Here is a 21,064-nt window from a genome sequence, read left to right on the forward strand (position 1 = left end):
GTATTTCCAGTCCCATTTTATGTGAATTTTATAAAAATGGATTTTTCTTTTATCGCCCTGGCTAATTACATAGGATTTAAATCATATTAGATCAAATTATATTTCTAAAGTATGAAACTTTGTGCATGAAGAATAACTTGTAATGAGGGAATATTTATGAGAAAAAAAAGGACTTATTATCCCCTAAAATCAAATTTTTTATTATCAAAATTAATAGAAATTTTATGAGTTGAGTGATTGAGCTGTAGAATAAGACCAAATCCTTCAAACCCAATGACATGGCAACTCACTAAAGCATCCAAGGCACTCTGTTTGATTACCTTATCCAATCATTTGGTGTACACAATATGGGTCTAGAAAATCTGTTAAGAAATTGAGATTTTATATCATTTTTCAAATCATATTTATTAGTGGCATCATTTAGCTGAAAAATTAACTTATTAACAAATGTCTTAAAGACACTTGTAAATAAATTTGAAATAGTTTTACATTTTTCATAAAGAATAAATAATTATTATTTTAAGTTTTATTAACCAATAGTTGTACCTACACTAAAATTTAATCTTTTTAGACTTGCTTATCAAAGAAAAACTATAGACCGAGTGAATAAACACGATTGACATCAATGCTGATGAACTCTCCAATGACTTCCAACTAAAAGCACACGAGTCTTTATCGATTGGGTGATTGGCTAAGACACTTCAATATGTAAGTTTGTACATCAGGTGGAACACTTACGCTATGTTTGGTTGAGGGATTTAGGGAGGAATTTGGAAAGGAAAAAGAAAAATAGGTGTGAAACTAGGTGAAATATAGGTATGTTTTATTCACATTTCACCTACCTTTTCCATTTTCCTTCCTAAATCCCTCATCAAATCCCTCAACCAAACACAGCATTAGTGTAAGTAATTGTTAGAAATGATTTTGAGAAAAATTGAATTTTTTCTAAACTTTGATCTATTTTTTAGGTGGGATTCATACGCCAAAGTTGGTGGGTCTAAGTGGTAACGCGTTATATGTCACGTTGTGATTCACGTAGTATATTTGATTGTTCAAAACCATTATCAGGTGAATGGAAACTTGAAACCAAAGTGAACTCTATGGAAATGAAGTTTTTTGTGAAAATTCCTTAAGGTTTGGTTTAAGGCTCGTTCCACATTGGTTTGGTGGGCAAACTTATGTGGGTTTATAAAGCATGGGATTGTAACTTGGGGAAGGCCCCAAGAGGCATCCCAAGTTTGTAGAAGGGAGAGGTTATGAGCAAATTGGGTTAGACCCATTGGACTAAAAAATAAACACACATGCGCGTTGCCGCCGTCCGTCCGTCGGCGGCCTGGGCTTGGGCGCGGATGCGTGGTGTGAGGTTGGATTAGGCTTGTCCGATCCAATACTAATTATTTTTTGAATTTTGAATTTTGAAAATTAAATTAAAAAATACCTATCCAGTTTTTCCCTATCCGAACAGATGAATATCTGTTTGAATTTAAACCAAACAGATTCATATATCAGTTTGAAATTTGAACCCCACAGGTTCCTTACCTGTTCATTCAAACCGAACAAGTTTAATACCTGTTCCAACAGGTTTGCACCTGTTTAATTTAAACCAAACAACCACATTTTCTCCTATAAATAGACAACTCTATTGATTTTTGTCATTCAGAAATTTCGTATTTCGTTCCTCTCTGCTGTTTCAATAGCTGCATTTTGCTGCATTAATTTTTTTCTATAAGAAAGAGTGTAAACATAAAGTGTGTTTGTTGTACAAACAGTTTGTAGTGCTGCTACTGTTTGTTATTGATCATTTTATCTTGGGAGATAGACATCCATAATCTGAAAGCACCATAGAGAGGACGAATTTGTCTTGAAGACACAGTGTTAAATATTGGACTTGATCGGAATTTTAGTCAATAAATAAATAAGGTTAGTAATTAATTTATTTTCTGTTTTATTTATTTATTTTTATCAGATTCTGATTTTGTTTTTGTAACAAAATAAGAATCTATTGTTTCATATTATTTTCTTTACTGGTTTGATTTTTGTAATCAAACAGTCTCTCTCCTTTCTTTATTTTTTCTGTTTGTTGTTAAGTACACAAATATTATTTATTATTAATACAGTAAACATTGTCCAATAGTAATAACTCTAATAATTGCTTACCTTTCTCTTAGGATTAAGTGATGGCCCCTTTCTACATTCAATCTTCATCATTGAGAGTATTATGCAACCACTTGCCCACGTAATTTTGCCTTATGTTCCATTTTCAGTGATTTTTTCAAGAGTAATAAGCATTATTTCATTAATTATAGTCTTGTCTTTGACTTGGTTTACTTTCTACTCAAACTTCTCCTATTCGAACACTATGCTTGATTGGACGCCTATTTACATATCTTGCTCGACTATATATCTCATGTCTCGACCAAGCAACGTGGTTGTATAAAATTATCTCCCACAAAAAAGGAAGAGAATAAAATTGAAATGATACCAATTGCACAATATTTAGATTCATGTTTAAACAAAGATAGTTGTGATTCTCAAAAAGGGGTAAAAAAGCTTAAAAGGCCTCAAGCTAGGAAATATATTAACCCCTACCAAAAATTGGGGTTGTTGAAGTTATGGGTTAATGTGAACCTAACGTTATTATTCAATGAACTAGACCTAGACTATTGGTTTGGAACTCAAAAAGTTATACTTGGATCGAGAATCTCTCTAGCTTTGAAAAGTTGATTAAGACTTGGGTCAAATTTTATATGTGCATTTACATATATATACACTCTTAGGTCTCGTTTGGAACTCTCTATTTTAGTCAAAAAGTTAAAAAATTATTAAATTAATTAAAAAGTCAATAACTCATGCCCAAAAGTCAAAGATTCTATTTTCTCTCTACTTTTATACATCTTTTCGTAAAAAGTCAAAAAATCATCCCAAACATACTAGTTTTTTTTAGTTCATATTTTAACCAAATAACTAAAAAGTTATTAAATCAACCTGTTTCCAAACGAGGCCTTATATATATTTTGTATATATTTGGTGATGTTGCATTTAGTGAAGTTGTGTGTGTTTAAGTTTTTCTCATTAATTAAAGGGGTAAATATTAAATATAAAAAAAAAAAACATGATTTAGGTAATTTAAAAAAAGTTCACCTTCTTTTGAGACTTGGCTTTGTCATAATAGTTTTGTATATATTTGGTGATGTAACATTTAGTGAAAATATTAAATATAAAAAAAAAATACATGATTTAGGTAATTTAAAAAGTCAACAATGATAGAGATCACTAATTTTAGAGATCTAAAAAGACCATTAATGACATGGCACTTAATAAAAAAAGAAAAAAGATACAACACCAAGGCCAAAACATCAAATCATTCATGGTGAGACCCACTACCACATCATTAGTGATAGTACTAATTAGTATTCCCCTCATTTTCCTTAAAAAGTTCACCTTCTTTTGAGACTTGGCTTTGTCAGAATAGTATATAATTTGCGTTAAGTGAGAAAAGTGTGAATAGGGAGAATAAAGATAAAAATATTTAATAAAAACAAATATTAAAAAAAAAAAGAAAATTAGTACAATTTGTATACACATTACTCTTCTAAAATAACACTAGGGATCATAAAAAAAAATATTATGAAATAATTTATAAAAAAATTTCATCTTTTGATTAGTGTATAGTGTTTTATTAACTATGTAATCTAAGGATAAAGAATTTTCATGATGATTCTTTCATGATGCCTAACATTACTCTTCTATATATATGGTGATGATTAATTAGTAAAGTCGTGTCATACTTAGGGTTCGTTTGGAATTTGACTTTTTGGCTATTTTAACTTGGGACTAAAAAGCCTCGTTTGAGAAAGAATTTTTGACTTTTTTAACTTTTTGTAAAAGAAAGAATGTAATAATTATATGTCAGATGTGATATTTTATTTTATTACACTAAAAAATTTATTTCACATTTTTGTGACTAAAATAGCACTAAATCCAACCCAATCCATCTTCCCCAACAAAGGCTTAAGCTATCAAAAATGAGTGAGACCACTAAAAAGAAGAGCATTAATAGCTCTAAAGTGGTGTGGGTCTCACATGATGGGATGTTTTGCTCTTGTGATTTTTTTTTTTTTTTGAATTTCCACCTCATTAATGGTCCATTAATGCTTCCAAATTAATGGGATGAATCATTGTTGCTTAAGCTATATGGTTTTTTTTTTTTTTTTAAAAAAAAAAAATCACCATTCTTTTGGGACTTGGCGTTATCATGATAGCATAGGATGTTTGTCAATTTAGAGAAAAAGAAGGAATGAAAATGTCTCGTAGTTCGAAATGGTCGAGCTCGAAACGGCTCGAAAATGGAAGAAGATGGGAGAAAGAGAGGGAAGAGGAGGAGAGAGGGAGAAAGAGAGAGGAGAGGGCTCGTCGCCGTGGGTCGTCGCCGATCGTCGCAGCAGACCATCGCCTCGCCCAGCCCCGCCGACGTCGCAGCACCACCGTCATCTGCCCAGCCTCCCCTCCTCCTCCAACCGGTTTTTATGGCCCCCTCTCCTCCCTCCTCCTCCTCCTCCATTCTCTTCTTCTCCCTTCTTCTTCTTCTTCTTCTTCTTCGTTCTGTAACAAAACCAGGGAAGAAAGAAAAAAAAAAAAAAAAAATCGACACCAAAACGACGTCGTTTTGGTGTCGAGCCGCGATTTCGAGCCGCGGTTTCGAGCTACTTAGCATGGTCGAAGAAGGAATAAGCATATTAGAGAGAGAAGAAGTCGGGATAAAAATACTCAATAAAAAGTAAATATTAAAGAATATGAAATTAGTATAATTTAGAACACTTTTAACACTTTTTTTTTCATTAAATTTGTGTAAAAATTTAGACAAAAACTTGATTTGATGTTGAGCGTATCAATGATTTTTTTTTTTTTTTTATCAAACCACTAGTTGATCAAAAAGTCAGTTGATCGATTTGTGTAAATTGAACAAAACATTTATGAGCAATTTTTCAAGGAAGAGGTTGTTCTCTAGACAACCGGCCGGTTATCTAGTGTACCTACAATACCAACAACTATTTGCAAAACTAACGGCTACCTATTATAATTTGATGAAACGCTGAAGACATTCTCAATTTGATAAAAAAAATTGAAGGCATCCTCAATTTGATATGAATTTGATGTGATGGTTAGAACAACAAACTTGGATTTATTTCATCAAATTTAAATTTAATAAAAATAAATAAACGTTAGAGATAGTCTTATGCACGCACTACAATACATGGTGAAGATAAATTTAGTAATGTCATGCCATGCTTAAGTTTTTCTAATTAATTAAACAGGTTAATTTGTAAAACAAAACTGTGTGATTAATTAATAAACTTAAAAAAAATCATGTTGTTTTGGGACTTCAAACTATCTGATAGGGAATAAACTCTCCTTCACATTTTATCTTTTCATACTCATTTATACTCTTCTTATAGATCTCAATTTGGACTCACTTTGATGATCTAAATGTCTACTTCATAAGCTTCATAGGAAATGTTATACATACAAAAAATTAGATTTATTGGACAACTATAAACACAAAAATAAATCACATTTTGTTTTAAAAAATGAATGGTTTAAGTTTATAATCCTAAGTGCTATTTGTACGGGAAAGAAATAAACCTTCTCGTATAATCCTGTTGATCAAGTCTGCGCTCCTCCGTACGACGTCGCTTTATCACCTGAAAACACAAACGTGAGCTAGCCGGCGGGTGTGTGCCGGAAACCTCTCCGATGCCTAAGTCAGTAAGCTTGACAAATAGACAAAAGCTCTGTGTATTCAGAAAACAAAATTGTGTGTTACCTCTCCAAAGGTGATGTTTGTGAGCTCTTATAGGTTTTGTGTGACACAATCCTAGTAGGACTTTTACTTCTCCATGCAGAGTCCTCCTAGGATCCATACTCCTGAAAGATAATGTTTATCCTTCAACACCCCCCTCACTGTTTAAACCAAGTGAGATGGTTTTATCATAGCCGAACTTCGATATGACCAAAGTAAACATGACTATGTATAGCCGCAGAATAAGCCGAACTAGCTCTTCCTTTTACTGCTCTTACATCGGCTTCTCATGTACAACCCATGGCGTGGTTAGACCGAACTAACATGTCATGACCGGTGTAACTCCAAGACCGGTCTAACTCCAAAGTACCGTTAGACCGATCTAACTTCGATCTTCTGTCGGACCGGACTAGCTTCACGGCCTTAGGACCGGACTAACTTCAAAATATCCACACGACCGGAGTAACTTTACATGGCCATTTTACTCGGCCCTTTGTACTACGGCTCATAACGGCCCATTATCCAGCTCGGCCCAATTTTCACATAAATTACCCTCTCAATTGCCCCTTAATTCCATCTGCCTAACATGATTGGGATTATTAGTCAACCAGCCGAGCTATAAACTCTCAGTCTTTCCAACCGAGCTATAGATTTTTAGCCTATCCAGCCGAGCTACTTTCACACCGAGCTCTGGCTGTCTGGTAGTAACGTCTTTTCAATCACAGAGACTGATACGCTTCCCATTCTAATGGCACGCGGCATGCTCTAATTGACTGAGGACGGCTGTCACGCCGTCTTCGTGCTTCGTGAATTTTGAACAGTCCCGCCTTTTTCCCTTTACCTAAAACGAGCCTCCTCATTTTGACACACTTTGCAACTTTTCCCTCTCTGAGCCTCCATTGTTTCTTCAACTTCTGAGCTCGTGTTTTCCATAGCTGTTATTCTCTCTCCAGCTCTTGCCTCTTCATCGGGTAAGCACTGTACATCTACTTTGTTTTCGTATTTTGTTTTCTGTGTTTTTGCAAAACATATTTTTCCATTTCGCTTTGCTCTGTGCTTTTCTGGAAAAAACTTAACAATAGAACACATGAGTGCATGTAATATCCTGTAGAAAGCTGGTTTTCGATCCAAAATCAAGATGCAACCGAACTAGGACACTGTTTAAGCTAGGTAAAAGTCTAGTCAGTTTACAACCGGACTAACACCTCATGTTTACACCAGTAGTTTTAATAAGTCAAACCACCTCTTGCGTTACCTCAGCCGAGGTAACCAACCGAACTAAGTTTGCACTTAGCATACTGAGATACCTGAACTCCAACCGATCTAGGCCTTTGGGCCTAAACCAGCTTTCTTAGTTTTTTTAAACGGAACTCAGAAAGCTGCCCCTAGACTATCAACCGGTCAAACAAAACCGTTTCCACAACCGAGATATCGAGACACCTGCCAAAGCCGAGCTAATAAAAGCCCTGCTCAAACCGAGCTACGAATCACCTTGCATAAACCGAGACAGAACCTGTAGCATCCCACACAGTCGAAGTAGGACTTCTTTTTATCTTGCTTTTAATTTGTAGCACAGCCCAATGATCTGTGTTTAACACCTTTGTTCTTCACTTTGCAGACTTAGGTTGCCCAAGCACTCCTCTGTGCGCTCAATCGAGCTACTGAGCACAATTTTTGGACCGAACTAATTTATTCATAAATTATACAATAAATGGGGAAGTATAGGTATCTAGTAGAGACGCCAGGTGGTCTAGCCGAATTCCGAAAAGATTACAATATACCTGACGATGTCCACCTAATCTTAGCCGAAAAAGATGTCATACCTTGGGGCAACCAGGGCTTTGTACCTTTTACCCTTCTTCAATAATAGAAACCGGGCTAAGATTCCCAGTCCAACCCCTTATTTGCGAATTCCTTAGGCAAATCAGACTATGCCCAACCCAGCTTTCCACAAACTCCTACCGTATAATAATGGGTACAGCCGAACTAAACCGCCAAGCAGGCATCAACCTCGGTCTAGCCGAAATCTTCCATCAGTATTCCATAGGTTCGAAGGAAGACGGCTGGGTGTACTATCTTAGAATACGCCGTCGACGTGAGAAAATAATAAAAAACACACCGGATAAAAACTTGAATGACGACGATTTTTTCTGGGTGTCTGGGAACTTTGAGGATCACCAAGCCCAGATTCCTAGCCGAAGCATTATTGGAAAAAAGGAACACCTGGTATAATTACTTCGGTTTTTCTTGCGTGTTTTACTATATTTCAGTTTTCAATTTTCAGCCGAGCTAACAGTTGTCTTCTTTTGTAGATTCTGCCCACCTCCATTCTCTATACAACTACCCAAATCTAGTGACCTTGCGCGCCGCACTACGGTATCTAGAACGTAGTTGGGCCAAGCTGCTAAAGTTCGAACCGACCTATAGATACAGCGGTCGCCGAAAAGCGAGAGTGACCGACTTTCTGCTAGAGGAGGCCCCAGAACCGGACCCAACCTTGCCAGAAATTAGACTAATCCCACTGACCGTTGAAGAAGAAATGGCCAAAAGAAATAGAGTCAGGGCGCTATTGACCGAAACAAACAGACCCGAAGTACCGCCACCAAGCCAAACGCAACAGGCCGTTGTGGCCCTTCTTTCTCAACAGCCTTCTTCATCACGCCCATCCAAGCGCGCCCGGTCTACCCCAACTGAGCAGCGTCTAGTGGACGAGCACGAAACCACGCCTCTACCGATTCCACAACCGGAACCTTCTGACTGGGCTGGCTCTTCCAGGTGGGCACCGAAACTGAAATTTCAGAACCGCCTTATTCAAGATACCGATTCGGTGGTTGCTGAGAAGAATCACTTGATGGCCTTCAATCTTACCAAGAGTGTCTACCTTCCAGCAGACATGGAACACCACCAGAACCTAACCAAGCTAAAGGCCATTCGATCGGCCACTAAATCCATGATCCTGGTAAGATGCCCCTCGTCTCTAAAATTTTTTTCCAACTTTCAGTTCGGTTTTGACATTGATTTCTTTCCATTCATTTTAGTCTCTTCAGAAGAGCCAAATTGCCCATCAAAAGGTATTGGAGCTCAGGAAAACGGCTAGGCAGGCCATGGCAGAGGTTGAAGAAAAAACAACCGAGCTGAAGAAGTTCCAACAAAGAATGGCCGAGCTAGAGGCTGAGGTAGCTCGTCTAACCGGACTAGTTACTTCAGCTGAGGTTGACAAACAGAAGGCGTTGATCGTAATGAAAGACAAGTACCTTCATGAGCTAGTCAAGCTTGAAGGGAAAAAGGACGCCGAAATATGTGAACTGAAGAAGAAGGCGGGAGATGCCAACACCGAAGGTTTCAAGGAGGCGGAAGGCCTCTACATTCCATAATGTGAGGGAGCGAAAGGTTTATTCTTCAAGTGCGGCTGGAGAAGTGCTGTGGAGCAGCTTGGCTGTGGGCTCAAAATCGAGGTCTATAATGCTCCTCAGTATTTCATTCCGGCCTCACTAACGGAGTATGCTGCTTCTATCCAACAACAATTTTTGCAGGGTTCAGATGATGAAGATGAAGAAATTGAGCCAACTGTTACTCCGGTAGTTAACGAGCAAGGCAACGATCAATCAGCTCGGTTGGAGCCAACGGTTGAAGACCTGACTGTTGAGCCGTCGACTGACATCGTTCTGCCAGTTGCTACTGAGACTGATCTTCCATCTGCAACCGGTGTTCAAGTTGATATTGACGCCGACCTTGAAGACCTTTTCACTTGATTCTGTATTTTCTTTTCTTTGTTACTTTTTGCTCTTGTAACCGGGCTATGGCCCCCCCTTTGTAATTGCCCTTTGATGAATGAAAATTTTCTTGTTTTGAACTCTTATTTCGGTTGATCTGTATGTTTGTGCTTGCAATGACTTTTCCATGATCTTTTCACTTTCAACTGTTATCTAGGTTTAATTTCCTGTTTAAGCTTGCCTTCTTAATAGTATTGTGGCTGAGATACTTTAATCTGGTCTCAGCTGAGTAATCTGACTGAGCTATCCAGCCAACCACTTTTTAGCCGATGTCCTTACTTCGGCTAAAGAATACTAAGAGTTGGTTTAATCTAGCCAACCACTCTTTAGCCGATGTCCTTACTTCGGCTAAAGAGTACAAAGAGTTGGTTTAATCCAATGAACCACACTTTAGCTGTAACGACCCAGAACCGTATACCATGATTACCAGTAATTAATTATGTGTTAGTATGATTTAATTGAAGATTATCTGTTGAACTTAGAAAATACCTGTTGAGATTACGACTTCGGGACTGAAATTGATGACCGTAATGGGTTCAGAAAACGAAATTGAACACGCCTATGTGATACCGGGAATTTTTAGAACCATTTGAGGAAATAAATTAAGGACTGAATTTCGTCTGATTCGTAAGTCATGTTTGGCTTAAGTGTTTTGAGCATAATGGTTTATTTTGTTATATAATAGATAAGGATGGATGTTTTGACTCATTTGACTCAAACTAAAGAAAAAGAGAATATCTGGGGAGAGAAAGAGAGAGAACTCGGGGAAGAGAGAAAGGAAAGGGAAAGAAGAAGAGAAAAGGGGGTTAAGCTCAAATCTTCTCCAAACTAAGTGGTTAAGGTAAGATTTCCATGAAATTGATTGTTGATTCGTGGTATTTAGTATGTTGAACACAAGATCATGGCTTTAAAATGGTATGATTTATGGTTAATTGGCATTGTTGAAGGAAACCTCCATGGATGTTTCGAAATGAAGCTTTTATGCTCAAGTTTACGATTCTCTATTTTACTCCAAGATTTGATCTTCTATTGTTCCCATATGGGTTTTGATTTGAAGTTTTGATGTTGATTTAAGATGGGTTTTAAGTATTTTGGGTCTTAGATTTCATAAATGTGGAAAGTGATTTTGTAAAGAGGAGAATGAAGCTTGGAAGAAGAACCAGAAATTCAGATTTTGCTCTGTACGCTCGAGCGTAGGGAAGCCCGCTCGAGCGGTGAAAACAGCATCCCAGCAGTTTTGGGACTTGTTACAGTACGCTCGAGCGGCCAAAGTGGCGCTCGAGCGGGAAGGCCTTTTTCAAGAAAATTTTGGGGAAGTTGCAGACTTGATTTTAACATGTTAATTGCATCATTTATCATCTTATAAACATGAAATGAGTATGAATCAAAGTAAAGAAAGATTAGAATGAACATGAAATGAAGTAAAGGAAAGAATGAAGTGCATGAATTATAGAATTTAATGATAATGTGTATTGAGAAATGTGTGATATGTTGATATTTGCAGGTCAAGATTTGAAGACCGTGCATTCGGTTTCAGAAACCCTCTGTGAGTAACATTTCTGTAAAGATATGTTATTATGAACTATGTTTTAAATGTATTACGTTATGCTATGCTTTGAAATGAGAATGTTTTCCGTGAATGAATGTCCTGATTTGCGAATCTAGTATGGCATCCATAGATAGTTGGGTCATGGGGGCGGGAACATGCAGGCCCATGCGTCATGAGTCATGGGGAACGGCATGGAAGGACAAGCCCATGACTAGTTACGAGATCTCGTAGACTGTTGACTGATAGACTGTTATGAAAGGTTCTGTGGAGTATGCCATTACGTATGTTCTTTTGATGACTGATGACTGATATATGTTTATGATTGATTTATTATGGATTTATGAAAATGTCGGACCTCGTTCACTAACCTCTTTACTGTTATGTTACTTGCTGAGCTCTAGCTCATTGTTTGTAATTATGTATTATAGGTGAGCATTCTGGAAGTCAAGCCTAGGCGGGTTCTCGAGCCGAGCCGCTGTTTTGAAGCCTACCAAGTGTTTTGTGTGCTCCGAGCCGGGGCTAGGCCTGGAAGGCCGTTTTGTGAGCTTTGTCTTGTTGTATCTGTGGCTTTTGCCTATGTGTTGTATATGATCTTTTATTGTATGTGATGTAATGTAGTGGGTAAATTAACATTTTTGGCATGTAATGTATGTTCATATAAATGCACAGCTCTTTGGACTATTAGTGGTTATTGTTTTCGCTTCCGCGAGCCCCTTTTTATTTATGTTTTGTATAGTAAGGCCTGTGGTAATCTAGGATTGCTGGCCGGTCTCGTTGCCAAACTTCTAGGGACGAGTTTGGGGCCTGACATTAGCCGATGTCCTCACTTCGGCTAAAGAGTACCAAGAGTTGGTTTAATCCAGCCAACCAGTTTTTAGCCGATATCCTTACTTCGGTTAAAGAGTACTTAGAATTGGTTTTATCCAGCCAACCACGCTTTAGCCGATGTCCTTTCTTCGGCTAAAGAGTACTTAGAGTTGGTTTAATCCAGCCAACCTCTACATTGGTTTTTCCAACCAACCTTTGGATTTGTTTTTCCAGCCAACCTAAAGTAAAATGTTTGGTTATTCCGATCAAACGTCCTGCAGCCTGGATCCTTATCCTAGGCTTAGGAAGGGTGTTGGTTTAATCTAGCCAACCTTTAGATTGGTTTTTCCAGCCAACCTAAAGTAAAATGTTTGGTTAATGCAACCAAACGTCCTGCAGCCTGGATCCTTATCTTGGGCTTAAAAAGGGTGTTGGTTTAATCCAGCCAACCTTTAGATTGGTTTTTCCAGCCAACCTAAAGTAAAATGTTTGGTTATTCTGACCAAACGTCCTACAGCCTGGATCCTTATCCTGGGCTTAGGAAAGGTGTTGGTTTAATCCAGCCAACCTCTAAGTTGGTTTTTCCAGCTAACCTAAAGTAAAATGTTTGCAATGTTCCTATCTTCACTAAAACTAATTTTTACAGAAAACAACTATGCTGAAAAGAATCGACTTGTTTTATTGAGGAAGGAAAAAATTACACATGTTTGAAAGAGGAAAGCTAAAAATAAAATAACTTGAGATTGGCGGTGTTCCATGGCCTAGGGATTGCTTTGCCGTCCTTGTCTTCTAGGTGGTATGCCCCTTTGCCTGCTAACCCAACCACTTTGTATAGACCTTCCCAATTAGGCCCTAGCTTGCCATCTCCTAGTACCTGGGTGTTTCCCATCACTTTGCGCAGTACCCAATCGCCGATCTTGAATTGTCTTGGATGCACTGTCTTGTTGTATTTCCTGGATAACTCTTGTTGATATGAAGCAATGTGAACTAGTGCTCTTTCTCTTCTTTCTTCTGCAAGGTCGAGTTCCAATGTTATGGCTTCGCCGTTTAAGTCTGGATCAAAATTTTCACTTCGAATTGTGGGGAGGCCAACTTCCAGTGGGATTACTGCTTCCATTCCGTAGGCTAAGGAGAATGGTGTTTCTCCTGTTGATCGTCGAGGTGTGGTGCGGTAAGCCCATAAAACGTGAGGAAGTTCTTCCGCCCACTTGCCTTTTGCTTTCTCTAACCTTTTCTTCAGTCCATCCAAGACAACCTTGTTTGATGCTTCTGCTTGGCCATTTGCTTGAGGATATGCTGGTGTAGAATTGTAGAACTCTATCTTGTATTCTGCACAAAAGCTTCTAAAGATTTTGCCATCAAACTGGGTACTGTTGTCTGATATGAGGGCTTTAGGTATGCCAAATCGAGTAATGATATTTTGCCAGACAAACTTCTTCACATCTCTTTCCTTGATTGATGCCAATGCTTCTGCTTCCACCCACTTTGTGAAGTAGTCTGTTGCTGCGAGAAAGAACTTCCTGTTGCCGGGTGCTGTTGGAAGTGGTCCTACTATGTCCAAGCCCCACATTGCGAAAGGCCATGGGCTAGTCAATGGTAGGAGTTCTCTAGCTGGTTGATGTATTTGGTGTGCGAATTTTTGGCATTTCTCGCACTTCTTCACATATTTCTCTGAGTCTGCCTACATGTATGGCCACCAGTATCCTTGCGAAATGGCCCTGTAAGCTAGCGATCTTCCTCCTTGATGGCTTCCGCACACCCCTTCGTGTATCTCGTACAAGAATGCTTCCACTTTGCTGGGGTGGACACACTTTAGATAGGGTCCTGAGAATGACTTTTTGTATAATGCCAAAATGGGGAGAGCCAAAATCGCTGTGACTTTGCTCTAATTTTGTTGGCTTCTTTCTTTTCTTCCGGTAGGACACCATCTTTCAAGAATAGTATGATGGGATCCATCCATGAGGGGCCTAGATCGGCGCAGCATACTTCTTCTACTTCCGGGTCTTCGATGCTTGGTCTTGGTAAGTAGTCGATGAGCAAGGGATAAGGGATGGATGTATCTGCCATTGAAGCAAAGCCTGCTAGTTCGTCTGCTCTGCCGTTCTCTTCCCTGCTTATCTGTTCTATCCTCACTACTTCAAATTTCTTGATCTCTGTTCTGACCAATTCTTGGTACTTGGCCATCCTATCATCCTTTGCTTCATAGTCGCCAGAAATTTGGTTTACCACCAGCTGTGAGTCGCTGTAGACCATTAATTCGGTGGCCTTCATGTAGTATGCTGATTTGAGTCCTGCAAGAAGTGCTTCATATTCCGCTTCGTTGTTTGATGCTGGGAAGCCAAGGTTGATTGCTTGCTCCACAATCAGGCCGTCGGGTGAGATGAGGACTATGCCAAGTCCTGCACCATGCCGGTTGGATGCTCCATCCACAAAGAGCTTCTACATCTCACCAACGAACAACTTCCAGCAAGTGGAGGGGTCGAATGATGTCGTGGGGTCAAGAATGTTACTGGTGTTTTCTTCAAGGTCCATGCTTGCTGTCTGTCCCTCGCTATCTGATTGTACCAAGTCTTTATTTGTTGGTGAGTCTTAGTTTGCTTCTTCCTTGCTATCTTTAGTCTGGTCTGCCTTGGAGTCTGACTGAGCACCTTCTGCTAGGGGTTGTGCTATTCCGGCGTCAACTTTCATCCCTAGTTTTGTTGTGTCAGTTAGGTCGACTGGGTAGATATGATGACTTCCAGAAGTAAACTCTGCGACGAAGTCTGCCAAAGATTGGGCCTTTACTGCGGTTCTAGGTTGGAACTTGACGTCGAATTGTCCTAGCTCTACTGCCCACTTCAAAATTCGCCCAGAAAAGTTCGCCCTCTCAAACAAAGCTTTTAGTGGGAAAGCTGTGAGGACGACTATGGTGTGGGCGTGAAAGTAGTGTGCCAATTTCCTGGAGGCCATCATCAAGGCTAATGCCAGTTTTTCCAGTGGCAAATACCTTGTTTCGGCTCCCAGCAATGTTTTGCTGACATAATAGATGGGCAGATGTTGAATTCCTTCCGCACGAACCAACACTGCGCTAATTGCGTGCTGAGAGACTGCCAGGTACAGGAAGAGTTCTTCTCCTGGTATTGGGGTGACCAGCAATGGTGGAGAGGCCATGTATTCTTTCAAGCTTTCCAGAGCTTGGTCGCATTCTTCGTCCCATTCGAACTTGGCTTTTAAAGCTTGAAAGAATGGTCGTAGTTTGTCTGACGATCGGCTTATGAACCGATTGAGCGCGGCTGCCATGCCGGTGAGATGCTGCACTTCTTTTACTGAGTTTGGTCTCTCCAAATCCTGAATTGCTTTGATCTGGGAGGGGTTTGCTTCTATACCCCGGTTGGTCACAAGGAAGCCTAGGAATTTGCCAGATCCTACTCCGAAGGCACACTTGGATGCATTGAGGCGCAACTTGTACTTCTTCAAGATTTCAAACATCTCTCCTAGGTCCTTGAGATGGTCATTTTCATCCTTGCTTTTGACCACCATGTCGTCGATGTAAGCCTCCATCGTTCTTCCTAACAATGGTTCAAACATCTTGGTGACCATTCGTTGGAATGTTGCCCCTGCGTTCTTCAGGCCAAATGGCATGACCTTGTAACAGTATAGTCCTCTCGGAGTTGTAAAGGATGTGACCTCCTGGTCTGGTTCATGCATGGCGATTTGGTGGTAGCCTCTGTATGCATCCAGAAAGCTAAGTCGGTTGTGCTCCGCCGTTAGGTCTACCAGTTAATCTATCCGTGGTAGAGGAAAGCTGTCTTTTGGGCACGCCTTGTTGACTGTTTTATAGTCGACGCAGACATGCCATTTGCCATTCTTTTTTGGCACTACGACTGTGTTGGAGATCCATCTTGGGTAGTGCACTTCTCTAATTACTCCTGCCTCCAGCAGGTTACCTACTTCTTCCGCCACTATCTCGGCGTGGTGGAGTGCTGATCTACGTGTGCATTGGATGATTGGTCTGGCAGATGGGTGGACATTAAGTTGGTGACATATGAAGTTTGGATCAATGCCTGGCATGTCGTAGGGCGTCCAGGCGGACACTTCGATGTTAAAGGTTAAGAATTCCAAGACCTCTAATCTCTCAGTGCTGGACAACGACGAACCGAGCAAAAAGAATTTATTCGGGTTCTTTTCATCTATTCTTACCTCTACCAAGTCTTCCACCGCTTTCTGATTAGCTGCTTTGCCTACATCTGCGAACAGTTCATTATTATCAGGTTCTTCCACCGAATAAACGTATCCTTTGGCAGCGCGGCTGCCGTTTACCGTGACAAAGCATTGCTTGGACATAATCTGATCTCCATAGACCTCTTCAATTACACCGGTGTCGTTAGGGAACCGCATTACTTGGTGGTAAGATGACGCCACCGATCGCATGGCATGCAGCCATGTTCTGCCCAAGATGATGTTGTAAGTGGAGGGGACCTTCAATACCTAGAACTCCACTTGTTTCGTCACGCTTCCTGCTCTGACTGGAAGAATTATTTTGCCGACGGACCATTCTGGCATGGAGTTGAACCCAATAAGGGGAGATACGGCAGGCGCCAAGTCTTTTTCTTGTAGCTTTAATTGTTTAAATGTTTCGTAGTACATGATTTCACATGAACTACCCTGGTCAATCAGAATCCGCTTGACGTCAAAATCCTTGACTCGGAGAGTGACGACCAGGGCATCATTGCGAGGGCAATATATCCGTTCTAAGTCTTTATCTGAAAAAGACATGACGTTTGTGGCCTCTGTCTTCCCCTTCTTGATGGCAGGTTGGGCACTTAGCACCTCTCTTAAGTGTTCAGCCTTTTTGATTGATCCCCTGAGCTCGCATACACGCTCAGGTTCAAAGACTCCATGTATCACATTGATAATGCCTTGAGGCGGGGCGTCAATTGGCATCCCGTTGGGGTTATTATGGTCCTGGAGGGCTGGTTGCGTCCCTCCTTCAATGTATTTATCCAGGTGGCCGGCTGCCACCAACTCCTCCAAATGCTATTTTAATGGCGTGCAATTCTCAGTGCGGTGCCCCTTTTCTTTATGGAAGGTGCACCGTGATCTTTCGTCATAGTCCTTCTGCGCTTCCCCTAGTTTGGCTGGCCATCTGACGAAAGGCTCATCTCTTATTTCACTTAGAATTCGGTAGATCAGTTTCTCGAATACCGTGGTTATGGCCGTGCGGACCCTCAACCATCTCTTATCTGGGTCCTCTCCGTTGTCTCGCCTGCCACGTCCGTTTCTGTTCTGTCGATCTACTGCATTGACCTTTGCTGAGGTCTTCTTTTCTGGTACTGTTATCGTGCCAGATTTTGTTTTGGCACGTGCGCCATCCTCTTCAACCCTAATGTGCTGATGCACTCTTTCCATCAAGGCTTCCATGGTTAGGGGTGGTGTCATGGTGATTGAGTCCCTTAGTCTATTCCCGATTGGAAGGCCTCTTTTGTACTGTGTAATGGCGAGATTGGTGGGGCAGTCACCAATTTGGTTGAATGTCTCCCAGTAGCGACTATTGTAGGACCTTAGCGTCTCTTTTTCACCCATGTCGATGGAGAGTAACTGGTCAATCTCCACCGGGGTTTTAGTGTTTGTTCTGAACCTTGTGGCAAACGCCTCTGCCAATTGTGCCCAGGAGGCTATGCTGCCTTCTGGAAGTTTTTCAAACCAAGTCAAGCCTAGATCGCCAAGGCTTGACGGGAAGAGGATGCACATTAGAGCCTCGTTTCGTCGATATACCGCCATAACCTGGCGGAAGTGGCTTAGGTGAATGTAGGGGTCCGTCTTCCCCTCGTACGTAGTGAATTTGGGCTGAAGGAAGCCTGTAGGTAGGGGCGCGTTTTCGATTGCCGGAACGAACGGCGAGGCTTGTAGCCTCGCTAATGCTTTGTCCGTCGGTTCGTAGGCAGGGCGTGGTAATGGCATTCCAACCTCGACGCTTCCATGCGATCGAGGAGCCAATCATTGAAGGGCAGAAACTCTGCGAGGGTCGCGCGCCCTGGTGTCCTCCTTCCATCGTGCCTTTTCTTCCAGCATGATCCGCAAATCGGATGATTTGGGCAACTTCGTCTGTTTGGATGATGTTTGGTGCGAGTGTGAGGGTCGGTAGGTACTCCCTTCTGTGTAAGACCTCAATGATCTCGTTCTCTCAGACCTGGAATAACGAGTTCTAGAGGTTCCAAACTGAGTATCGCCTGTCCTGAGGCTTCTACTTTCTGCTTGTGATGGCGTTGAATGCCTTCCATGCTCTTCTGAGCGGCGAGGGGGCATCTTGTTTTTGCGCCCCTCTCCTGTCGCCACTCTTTTTTCCTTCATCTGGCGCTTCAAGGCTTCCATGTCGGCCGCCATCTTCCTTATTAATTCGTCTTGCTCCTGCACGCGGTCCTCCAGAACTTGAGGATCAATCCTCCGCCTTTGCCTGTCAGGACTTTGTGAATGAGAGTGACGGCGGCTGTGAGTCCACCTCTCCCTAGTATCTCTCCTGGCGTTGTGTCGTTGGGGCTCCAAGTCCGCCATGGGAGGGATAGAAGGTAATCCTTCACGCTTGGCCCCCCCATCTGGTGTTTGCCCGTCGATGGCGGACTGTGATAATTCTTCAATGTGTGCCATTATTCCTAAAGAGGTATAGCTTGATCAAGAGGTTTTGTCCTGTCTGTTGTTCCCACAGACGGCGCCAATTGTACGGGAAAGAAATAAACCTTCTCGTATAATCCTGTTGATCAAGTCTGCGCTCCTCCGTACGACGTCGCTTTATCACCTGAAAACATAAACGTGAGCTAGCCGGCGGGTGTGTGCCGGAAACCTCTCCGATGCCTAAGTCAGTAAGCTTGACAAATAGACAAAAGCTCTGTGTATTCAAAAAATAAAGTTGTGTGTTACCTCTCCAAAGGTGATGTTTGTGAGCTCTTATAGGTTTTGTGTGGCACAATCCTAGTAGGACTTTTACTTCTCCATGCAGAGTCCTCTTAGGATCCATACTCCTGAAAGATAATGTTTATCCTTCAACACCCCCCTCACTGTTTAAACCAAGTGAGATGGTTTTATCATGGCCGAACTCCGATATGATCAAAGTAAACATGACTATGCATAGCCGTAGAATAAGCTGAACTAGCTCTTCCTTTAACTGCTCTTACATCGGCTTCTCATGCACAACCCATGGCGTGGTTAGACCGAACTAACATGTCATGACCGGTGTAACTCCAAGACCGGTCTAACTCCAAAGTACCGTTAGACCGATCTAACTTCGATCTTCTGTCGGACCGGACTAGTTTCACGGCCTTAGGACCGGACTAACTTCAAAATATCCACACGACCTGAGTAACTTTACATGGCCATTTTACTCGGCCCTTTGTACTGCGACTCATAACGGCTCATTATCCAGCTCGGCTCAATTTTCACATAAATCACATGTTATAAAATAAAATGTGATTTATTCTTATGCTTATAGATGTTCGATAAATTTTTTTTTTTTTCATAAATGACCTTTATTATAGAACTTATAAAATAGACAATTTAGATCATTGATACAAGTTTGAATTTGACTCTACAATAACACTATGTTTGGATTGAGTGATTTTGAGAGAAAAGAAAAGAAATGGATAGATATGTATTTCTCTTACTTGTTTGGATAACTTAAGTGGAGACAAATGAGAAGAAATGGAGAGAAACGGAGAGAAACTCATTTCTCTTATAAGACTCATTTTCAATCTTCTCAAAAGTGGAGAGATTGGGAGAGAAAAGAAACCATTATTTTCATAATACCAATTTTGTCCCTATAAAAATAAAAGAAATAAAATGATTGAAAATATAAAAATGTTATTTTGGTAATATAACATAAAATAATTTCTTTTCTTTTCTCTTAATGAAATCTAACCAAACAAGAATGAGAGAAATCACAATAATTTCTTTTCTTTTATTTCTTCTTTATCCAAACAAAAAGGAAAGAAATCACAATCATTTTTTTTTATTTTCTCTTCTCTTATAACTTAAATAATCATTTATTTTCTTTTCTCTCCTAAGTTCCCAAACATAGTGTAAGAGTAAGGAGAGATATAAATATGAAGAGTGATTATTCAGTACTCTCGGAGTATTGACATGTGGTGCTCCATAAGATTTTGATTGGTGGAGAGACACAAAGGCCCACGATTTATATTGGGGATGTGAAAATAATATGAGACTAACTAATTGATGATTGATTTAAAGTATAGACACATAGTGTTTCGAAAATATTGAATAATTTTTCAAATGTGAAAGGTTGCTTATCCAATCATGATAGCATAAGATCTGCGTCAGTTATAGACAAAATAGGAACAAGCCTTTTTTTTTTAGCAATTACCAAAAGTATGAATTTTTTAAATTGTAAAATAAAAAAGTACTAAAAAATAATTGTCAAGCCCCACCTCATTCACAAGTCATCTTTTTGATTTTATTTTGGAAGGTTTTAAGTATTTTTGAATAATTTTAAATAAAAAGAAAATGTATAAGGAGATAATTGTGCACTGTAAATTAAAGCAGAGTAATGGTAGATAAATCAAGCGATATTTTGGAAAGATGGTTAAAAGTTATTTTTTGATTTTTTTATAAAAGAGAAAAATATGTTAAAAGTTGGAAAGTAACTTTTAATCCACTGCTCAAAATAGGCCTAAAGCAAAGTAACGATAATTACAACCCTATAAGACGAGAGGAGTATAACAATAAAAATTTAGAGGAGATTCATAACTTTGATAGTGTTTTTAACTCATAAAAAGTTGGCATTATAAGGATAAATTTCTTTAAAAAAATGACAAAAATAATAAAAATTGTTTGTTATTTCTTTGGGACTAAACTCCTGAACATATGGCTGAAATTTGAGAATATATGTCCGAACATTATTGATTTGTTCTGGAACAGGTAACCGAATATTTTTTATTTGTTCTGAAAAAGATAACCGAAACTCGTGGAGATCGCAGAACCCAAAAAAGCGAAATTTTAAATCAATAACAAAAAATTCTATATTTATTTTCTCAAGTCATGAACAAGTATACAGAGATAAAAGTAGTAATCATTTTCGTGAATTTTGTTAAAGTTTTAGCAGTTGAACGGGCGAAATATTTTAACAAAGATAATTTTAATGGAAAATGT

This window comes from Camellia sinensis, chromosome 2 (assembly GCF_055761805.1).
Source record: "Camellia sinensis isolate YWXY chromosome 2, ASM5576180v1, whole genome shotgun sequence".
NCBI lineage: Eukaryota > Viridiplantae > Streptophyta > Magnoliopsida > Ericales > Theaceae > Camellia > Camellia sinensis.